At 42.6% G+C, this 10,391-nt stretch overlaps 1 non-coding gene across 1 annotated transcript; it reads right to left on the bottom strand.

Annotated features, from left to right (window-relative positions):
- Nucleotides 1–371: 371 nt before the first annotated feature.
- Trnak-cuu lies at nt 372–444 on the bottom strand. Its single transcript has one exon. It is a non-coding gene; the product is annotated as a tRNA-Lys (tRNA).
- Between the last annotated feature and the right edge of the window lie 9,947 nt (nt 445–10,391).

Raw genomic sequence — 10,391 nt, forward strand, 5'->3', positions numbered from 1 at the left:
AACGATTGATTTTCCCCGATAAAATATGCAGTACAGTGCGTGGTCTCTGACAGCCAGGGTTCCGTAGCGTGTGCTACGTGGACAAACCACCTCTGCTTTCACATCTTTTTTCATGTCATTTTATTTCTTGAAAAGCTCGGCTTTAATTTTTTTAACGGCGCATCATGTGTTTGCATTGGGCACAGCTACTGTCAGTTGTCGCACGTGACATCCTAGGTGGACCGCTCAATCAACCTACCACGTGGCCGAGGTCGTCATTAAGCGCATACTCAGTGTTTTTCTAAGTTGTTCTCGATTGCTCTCTCCCGAGACTTGCAAATTCGTGCTAGAGCGAGCATGGTTTGCCACTGTAGCACAAGGAAAAAAAATAGCGCCCAACGTGGGGCTCGAACCCACGACCCTGAGATTAAGAGTCTCATGCTCTACCGACTGAGCTAGCCGGGCTTGCACGTCTAGTGATTCTATAATACATTATGTTAGTAGGGAATCAGGGCTTATTGGACAGAAAGTGACTCAGTATCTCTTATCTCACTACTTATCAACTGCTCCACCTTATCTCCTTGTTATCTCATTGCCCTTTACACGTCAAGATAGAGAACTAACTGAGAGAGCCAACTTTGAGACGGCAATCGTATTCTGTACGCTGAAGCGGTAGTAACCAGGCAAAGTGTTTCAACGTCTCTTTCTAGTGACCCAATAGTTCTATTACCTTTTATTCTGTACTGTCAAATTGGCACATGTCGAAGTCGTGACTAAATAACAGCTACCATCACATTATTACCGAGATGATTAAGCTTAAGTGTAGGGTGACCAGATGCAATTGTTTAAAAAGGAGGACAAAGGAAGAAAAAAAGAGGACAGATCAAACGGGTCAACTGCAGATGAGGATACCACCCGTCAGCTTTGGACAAGTCACGTGACTGTCGGGAATTACCGGTAAAACTGGTAGTTAATTGTTACTGGTGGTCAGGTGGTGATTCCCAGAGCAATATTTTTTTATTTTAAATTAAAAACATTGATTGTGGTGACAGTGTGGGATCAGTTGGTTTTATATTTTTAGATTTAACAAAGACGGCTACCTAAACGCCACTCTTGATTGGCTACTTTCATGTGACTTGTCCAAAGTTGACGGGTGGTATCATCATCTGCAGTATTCCCCATCAAACATACGTTCAATTTTAATAAATGAGTTTATTTTTATAGACATAACAATCATACATTCCTTAACAATTATTGATACTTCTCGGAGGAACCAATTTTTTGCAGAAGTTTAGGCTTACTTAACAGATAATTTTAAAATGACACACATGGAAATTCTTTTAAATTATATTCCACCATCAACAGACCTTTCACTGATTCAAGATTTAATCTATTCCTCTCATACGTCCACTGTGTGGTAATTAGAGTAAATATTCTTTCGGCATTAGCATTATGCCCTGAAATACTGAAAAAGTATTCATCAAGCTTCAGCAACTCTGAGTGACAGTCAACTGACTTACTGTCACAAAGAAACTTTGCCCATTTTTTACTACAAGATAAAGTCCTAAATTCTGGATCGCCATTATTCCTTTTTAGAAATTGCCTGAAATTGCAGAACTGATCAAAACATTTTGCATCTTCAATTTCAAAGGCTTTACATTTCTACTGCTTTTCTCCTGTTATGTCAACAACATGGAATTGTTTACAAAGCGGAAAACGTAAGGTCGTTCACCTCCCTTCATTCGACGCACCGCTACCAACAGCTACAATTCAAGCTGCAGCTGACGACATGTAAACTGCACTTCAACCTTCCGAATACAAATAAATTGAATGACTATGAAACAATGAAATAAAACCATGACAGTTAATCTGTCGAGTTATTTCTTACCTTTATTGGCCACTGAGACGTACCTTCCAGCTCCACGTATCTTACATTCCACTTCAAATTCATTTCTCCCTTTCCTGAAAGCCGGATATTTGCAGGAAAGGACATAAGAAAATGTACACTTTCGTTTAGGCATAGCGAAATATTTTACGTAACTCACTCGTTTAAAAATGACACAAATCACACGTGCACTACAGGAAGCCTAGCCAATGAAGCCTAGCCAATGCAAAGGGAAGATACGAAACGAAAATTTTAAATAATCCATATTTGCATTCGCTTATAGTCGATCAACGGTAACATCGACGATCCTGGTGCCACCTACTAACACCGCCTTCGTGTGCGTTTATCACGAAGGCTGTGCCAATACTTAAAGTATTTATGAAAAGAGCAATAGAACGGGACGAATTGTTAATTTAACTGTATTACACTCAACTTTGCGAAAAAGCCGGACACTGTAAAAATCCGCCCGGACCCCGGACAAAGAGCTAAAAATGAGGACATATCCGAATTAATCCGGACGTCGGGTCACCCTACTTAAGTGTCGATTTTCTTTCATATTCTTCGACTGGTACGGCGCTGTTCACAAGCTCCAAAAATATGCGAAAGATTGTCCATATCATCTATTCATATGATTCAAAGGCTGTTACGATAAAATAACATTTTCACATAAATATTTTCACACTGTACTGACGTGTTCATTTATCTGCAGAAACTTAATAAATGTTAATCCATTCGTAGGAGTGTCAACTGCCTGTCTGCTGTTTTTTGTAGAATTCTTCTAATCTTCCTCCCCTTAACTACTTGACGAATACAACGATGTTGTATCCCTGTGTTTAGACCGACATAAAATCCACTAAAAATTTAATGCCATTTTTAGGAACTGAGAATCCAATCTAATCTCACAAGCGATTCTGAAGCAAGACTTGCTGTAGGAAAGGTGTTGACGTTACCTTTGAACACAAAATGTGGTTAAAAAAATGGTTCAAATGGCTCTGAGCGCTATGGGACTTAACATCTGAGGTCATCAGTCCCCTACCGGCCGCGGTGGCCGTGCGGTTCTAGGCGCTGCAGTCCGGAACCGCGGGACTGCTACGGTCGCAGGTTCGAATCCTGCCTCGGGCATGGATGTGTGTGATGTCCTTCGGGTAGTTAGGTTTAAGTAGTTCTAAGTTCTAGGGGACTGATGACCTTAGAAGTTAAGTCACACAGTGCTTAGAGCCATCAGTCCCCAAGAACTTACGAGGTGCATTTAAGTTCTAAGGCCTCCGATTTTTTATCTAATTAACTACTCACTCGAAATCGATGAAACTGGCGTTACTTCTCGATGTAATCGCCCTGCAGACGTACACATTTTTCACAATGCTGACGCCATGATTCCATGGCAGCAGCGAAGGCTTCTTTAGGAGTCTGTTTTGACCACTGGAAAATCGCTGAGGCAATAGCAGCACGGCTGGTGAATGTGCGGCCATGGAGAGTGTCTTTCATTGTTGGAAAAAGCCAAAAGTCACTAGGAGCCAGGTCAGGTGAGTAGGGAGCATGAGGAATCACTTCAAAGTTGTTATCACGAAGAAACTGTTGTGTAACGTTAGCTCGATGTGCGGGTGCATTGTCTTGGTGAAGCAGCACACGTGCAGCCATTCCCGGACGTTTTTGTTGCAGTGCAGGAAGGAATTTGTTCTTCAAAACATTTTCGTAGGATGCACCTGTTACCGTAGTGCCCTTTGGGACGCAATGGGTAAGGATTACGCCCTCACTGTCCCAGAACATGGACACCATCATTTTTTCAGCACAGGCGGTTACCCGAAATTTTTTTGGTGGCGGTGAATCTGTGTGCTTCCATTGAGCTGACTGGCGCTTTGTTTCTGGATTGAAAAATGGCATCCACGTCTCATTCATTGTCACAACCGACGAAAGTCCCATTCATGCTGTCGTTGCGTGTCAACATTGCTTGGCAACATGCCACACGGGCAGCCATGTGGTCGTCCGTCAGCATTCATGGCACCCACCTGGATGACAATTTTCGCATTTTCAGGTCGTCATGCAGGATTGTGTGCACAGAACCCACAGAAATGCCAACTCTGGAGGCGATCTGTTCAACAGTCATTCGGGGATCCCCCAAAACAATTCTCTCCACTTTTTCGATCATGTCGTCAGACCGGCTTGTGCGAGCCCAAGGTTGTTTTGGTTTGTTGTCACACGATGTTCTGCCTTCATTAAAGTGTCGCACCCACGAACGCACTTTCGACACATCCATAAGTCCATCACCACATGTCTCCTTCAACTGTTGATGAATTTCAATTGGTTTCACACCACGCAAATTCAGAAAACGAAAGATTGCACGCTGTTCAAGTAAGGAAAACGTCGCCATTTTAAGTATTTAAAACAGTTCTCATTGTCGCCACTGGCGGTAAAATTCCATCTGCTGTACGGTGCAGCCATCTGTGGGACGTATTGACAATGAACGCGGCCTCATTTTAAAACAATGCACATGTTTCTGTCTCTTTCCAGTCCGGAGAAAAAAAATCGGAAGCCTTAGAACTTGAATGCACCTCGTAGAACTACTTAAACCTACCTTGCGGTTCTGGGCGCTACAGTCTGGAGCCGGGCGACCGCTACGGTCGCAGGTTCGAATCCTGCCTCGGGCATGGTTGTGTGTGATGTCCTTAGGTTAGTTAGGTTTAATTAGTTCTAAGTTCTAGGCGACTTATGACCTCAGAAGTTGAGTCGCATTGTGCTCAGAGCCATTGTAATTTTTTACTTAAACCTAACTAACCTAAGGACATCACACACATCCATGCCCGAGGCAAGGTTCGAACCTGCGACCGTAGCGGCCGTGGGGCTCCAGGCTGAAGCGCCTAGAACCGCTCGGCCACACTGGCCGGCCAAAATGTGGTTACAAGTTTTGTACAAGTAAGTAGTTCGCAGCACAGCATTCACTTATGGCAGCCGGTGGTTACACCAAGGAACTGTGAAATACTGCAAGTCCAAGAAATAAGCCGAAATGCGTCTTAATACTACGAGAATTCCAGCCCAGGGCCGTATCGACGGGGTGGCAAATACGCCAAGTGCGTAGGCACACAGAGGGAGGCAAAAACTGACCGAAACAAATGGTGGTTTAAGAATTAACTGGGAGAGATATGGGAGTTCCTTACCCCTTGTGTCTCTGCCTGCGAGACGAAACGTTTCCCTAGGCCCGCGACTTAACATACATTGTAGCCGCTGTACGAAAACAGTGTTACTTCGTCTCAGTAGCTTCATAAATGAACACTACTGCCAGACAAATGCCTGTCGCTAACATGGTTTATGTGGAAAAGTACAACGGTTCACACAGCTGCCGTCCAAACAGCTCGCTCATGTTCAACAACGGGAATTGTTGCTGCTACTTTGCTACAGCATTGTAGAATTTCAAAGATTAGCGTGTCCTGAAGTAAATATTCTATTTGACCGAAGACTTCCATTTTTTTGACAATTTTTTGTGACTGAGACCTGGAACGAGACGTGACGGTGGAGGAAGCAAGCAGAAAAGGATGAGGGGATATGTTATTTGCATGTCCCACTAGCCACATTTGCTGCTCCCAGGTTTTGGTTGATACGATCTCTTGTTAAAGTTAAAATCTTCCGGGTTGTTAGGCCGCGTCATTATTTCCTCTAAAATAACGTTTCGACCCGTCTGCTGGTATCTTCCTGAGGATCTTCCGGTGTCCACTACTGCTAGCACAAAGATTATTTTAGAGTAAATATGACGCGGCCTAACAATCCTGAAGATGTCAACTTTATTGACAACGGCCACGGAAGTCGGCAGACTTACATACGATTTGTTGTGTAAGTAAAAAATAATTCAATAATAAACCTTTGGTGGCTGAATAATAATGTTGCGCATATCTTTAGTCGTCGTACCGGTAGACAAATAACCTCTGTCTCTTTGAGAAATTGAGCCTCCATGTAAGACGTATGCTCCGCCACTGCTCATCGGCTATAATGCTCAATTACTTCTGCCTGAAGAACACTGGAAGTATATGTTAGGTACTGTTGGAATTCTGGCTCGAATTAAACTGACATACACTAAAGCATAGAAAGTCTGAAGTTTCTTTGCTAATGACTGCGCAGACGAATAATACATGCAGTTCTTGTATGAAATTTCATTGATCGGTCGTCAGTTTTTCGGCGGGCCGGGAAGAAGAGGGGCGGTGGAGGCACAGGTTTGACTGATTTGCTATAGGCGCAGAATTACATCGATACGTGCCTGTTACAGCTACACCAGACGGAGACCAATTCCACAGTGGACGTTGTCAGCAGGGAGGAATCCGGCGTGCATATGGTAACCATACAGACGTCGTGAGTTGATGAAGCGGTCGCCCTGTGAAACCACCTGTGGGAAAAACCTTTTATATAGCGAAGTGTAATACGAACACATGATGCCCAGTAAAAAAAAAAAAGAGCCAAACTTTTCAACACGAAGCAGAATGACATGAAATGAGTTGTAAAAGTAGACGAGGTTTTTCACTTAGCACACTAAGCACATGCTTCCCTCCCCGCATTGTCAGGAATCTAGAACCGAACTGCCTCTTTCATAGGGGAGAATAAACTGTTTGCAATTCCCTATTGAAAAAATAACATTGTTTAGGCTTTGCGCGCAGTATTATGCATTATTTTTAAAAAGCTCGAAATGATAGATTATAGAGATAAAATTGTGACTGTTTTAAAATGTTCGAAAAATAAAATCGACAATTTTAAGAATAATATACTATAATTACACAGACTGACAAAAAAGTGAAGCATCCAGGAAGGAGATGAGGAAACGAAATGAAACTTCACTGTGTGAGAGGGTATGTGATGTTATTTCGGTGATTACAAAATCGAGTCAAATAATCAAAGACCTTAGCAATAGAGACTGCTTATAAGTATGAAGTTGCACCAGTTAAGCCTAGACTGGGATGGGAAAAGTGTCATAAAGCCACTGTGACGTTTCCTGAGGCACGCTGGCCCACAACTGTTATATATAACTGGTCTTTAATATCATGAATACTGGCACTGGTCCTACACACGTTCTATAGGGCACAGATATGGGGATAATAGCCACCAAGGGACAACCTCAACATCACGTAGACACTTCATAGAGATGCGTGCCGTGTGTGAACGACTGTTGTCCAAATGAGAAATGGGACCACGATACGTCACATGAAAGGCAACACATGAGGACGCAGGACGTTGATGATGTACCGTAGTACTGTCACAGTTCCCTCAATCACTACCAGTTGCGACCTGAAGTCATACCCAGTGGCTGCCCACATTATGACACCAGAGTAGCACTGATGTGCCTCCCCAAAATGCTGAGACAGAACCTCTCCCTAGGTCGCCGCCATACTCACTGGCGATAGTCATTCGGGGCAGTTTAAGTAGGCTGTGTAGGTTTTTATGTTGGCAACGCCACGCAGCACTCTGTATGAAAATACCTGACTGTGCTGTGTGCATTCCATAGACTTACTAAAGAAAAACTAGACCGCGCATTGGCGCTAGTGTCGCGTCCTCACATTGAACGTGATAGAAGCCGCCATTTGCAGTGAAACAGTGCGTAAACATGGTTCGTTCGTGTGCTGCTTTTAATTGTAACAGTATAATGGAAGCAAAGACAAAGACGGAAACAATGTTACATTTCACAGGTCAGTCATTTCTGGTTGTTGGTTACTTTCTATTACTTGTATATAGTATTTTCATGGAGAAATAATACATCATGAGCGTTTGTTTTTGTTTAGGTTTCCCCTTACAAATGATTTTCTAAATCGGAAATGGGTAGTTGCTACTCGGAGAGAGAACTCCCAACCGACAGCAAATTATTTTCTGTGCTCTCTTCATTTTGAAGAGAATTGTTACATGGAAAATTATGTAAATAGATGTCAACTGAAGGATGATGCTATACCGACAGTATTTGGATTTCCAACTCATTTGAAAAGGGTATAGTGTCCTGGAAATCGTGCAATATAGGCCGAGGTTAAATAGTGTGGAAATACTGTCAGTATGTATAATTTTGAACGTTTGTTTTCCAGGTTACCAAGGCAATCAAATATATATTAAGTATGAATCAGAGGTAGGTCGAATAATTGCGTTTAGATACTTAACATGTGTTGTCAGGTGGTGATTATATTGCGTAAATGGTCAAATATTTGATCAAATGTTGCAAACTCAACCACTTTCAGAGCTGCTATCAGTATTAAAAACTAATGTGCGAATGAAATTCCTACGGTACTTAAAGTGATTTGGGTTATTACGATTAATCATACCAAAATTCGAGGGTAGACAATATTGTGCTGTACAAAAGGAAGCGTGCAAAATGTACACAGTAATCGGCAAAAAGCAAACAGGATCTGACAGGAAAATTACGTGAATTAAATAATAGTCGTACTGTCTGCTACTTTAGAAGTTTCATGTAATTATCAAATGCAAATAACTCGATGTAAACTCGCTCCACCTTGCCAGGAAAGAGCCTTACATTCTTAAATTTCGCGTCTCTATGCAGACGTATTTCGGAAATTAGGAAACTTCATTCAAGTATACTTTTAAAATAGACTCGAATACTCAGTACTTTTTTAAACAAACATGGGTTTAATTTGTGCTTCAATTTGCTCTTGTTGCGTCTCATGTACTTCAAATCACAACCCCAGTACTAAGGATTCATCCCTGCAAATGGTGGCGATCAGCCGCTTCAATTGCCTCGCTTCTCCGCTACGGCGTGGTAGGGGCTTGGTGCAGTCTTTGGCTGGTTTGCATTGTTGGAATATTGGCTATTGTAGTGTTGGGCAGTTGGATGTGAACAGCGCGTAGCGTTGCGCAGTTGGAGGTGAGCCGCCAGCAGTGGTGGATGTGGGGAGAGAGATGGCAGAGTTTTGAGAGCGGACGATCTGGGCGTGTGTCCGTCACAAAAAGGAAATTTGAACACTATTAAGGTAAATACATTGTTTTTTCATTTGCTAACTATGCCTATCAGTAGTTAGAATCTTTTATTTAGCTGGCAGTATTTGCGCTCGCTGTATTGCAGTAGTTCGAGTAACGAAGATTTTTGTGAGGTAAGTGGTTCATGAAAGGTATAGGTTATTGTTAGTGGGGGCCATTCTTTTGTGAGGATTATTGAAAGTTAGATTGCGTTGCGCTAAAAATATTGTGTGTCAGTTTAGTGATGATCAGAATAAGTAAAGAGAAAAATGTCTGAGTACGTTCAGTTTTACTCAGCTGTCTCTGTATCAAATAACGTAGAAGTTTACCAGCACAGTCATTTATAAATTTTCCAAAGGGGACGTTTCACAGCGAAGTACCGCGGTTTTCTGCTGAACACAATGCGACGCCACTCATCAGCGGACCGTACTTCCTGGTCATGGTACCACACCAAATGCTGTTGTGGTGTTAACGATACGCTCCGCATGGGACGGTAATTCTCTAATTCGGCCGGTGCTTATCTCCGCCAATGTTGCAGGATGACGCAGAATGTTGTAAGGCGTGCATTTCTTATACTCAGACGGAAGGCGCGGATATGTGTTTGGTGCACAATATGGCAATCTTCCCTTCTGGTGGTCAGGCGTGATCGTCCAGAATCTTGACTACGGGTATGCTTGCCCTCACAAACCCTTGCAGTCTAACATCGGACTACTGTCGCAGCCTAATACCCCACAAATGTGGATGTTGCACTGTTCGATCAGCCAGTCAAATGGAGACCCACAATGAAATCCCTTTCAAACTCTTGTCAGATACTGATAATGGTGTCTCAGACGAGCATATGGCATCTCCCCGTGTGCTTCAAAGCGGTCATCCAGTAATACCTGACTTTGTTCACGACCCTTCCATACCGTGCCATATTAGACCGACTATCAACACTAAACAGGAGGGCCACCAACGCGCTGTGACAGTCGTTCTATCTGTCACAGAGAATTGCAGTCGCAGTAATTTAGATAACCGCTGATAGTGTGTGTGTGACATTTGACTATGTCTTCTGGGAGTTTCAGTTTTTTGTCAGGCACACATATTTCTTAGACAACTGAAATTTAACGAAAAAATGCAACAACCAAGAAAATCTTATTGAAACTTAATTCAACTATAAATGCTGTTCAAAGAATTAACCATAAAACGAAAGTTTCAAATGATCTTACTGAGTAATGATTTACGTCTACACATCATATTAATGAAGCTACCTACAGTATCATAACGTAGTTGTCTGAAAACAGTTGTTTCAATGCCGAGCAAAACCAAGACAAGCTCTGCTGGCGCAGATAATGCTAAAGATATATGCAACCGCTTTTCCGGAATGTGTCCGTGTATGCAAAGTCTGTAGTGGTATTGATTCGCGTTCCCATGTTAATGGTGGCAGTCTTCCGAATGCAGATGCCTTTTGGGGTGTAGGAATGTATCAAAGTTAACTTCACCATCTCCTAGACGACCGAATAGTGAACTAATACTTAGTATGTGCTGGGCGGCTTTCGTGATCAGGTGTAACTTTGAGAAGATGGTGCGTTTGCAGTGGAGAGTTATTCCCGTCCCATTT

The sequence above is a fragment of the Schistocerca americana genome, chromosome 8 (genome assembly GCF_021461395.2).
Source record: "Schistocerca americana isolate TAMUIC-IGC-003095 chromosome 8, iqSchAmer2.1, whole genome shotgun sequence".
NCBI lineage: Eukaryota > Metazoa > Arthropoda > Insecta > Orthoptera > Acrididae > Schistocerca > Schistocerca americana.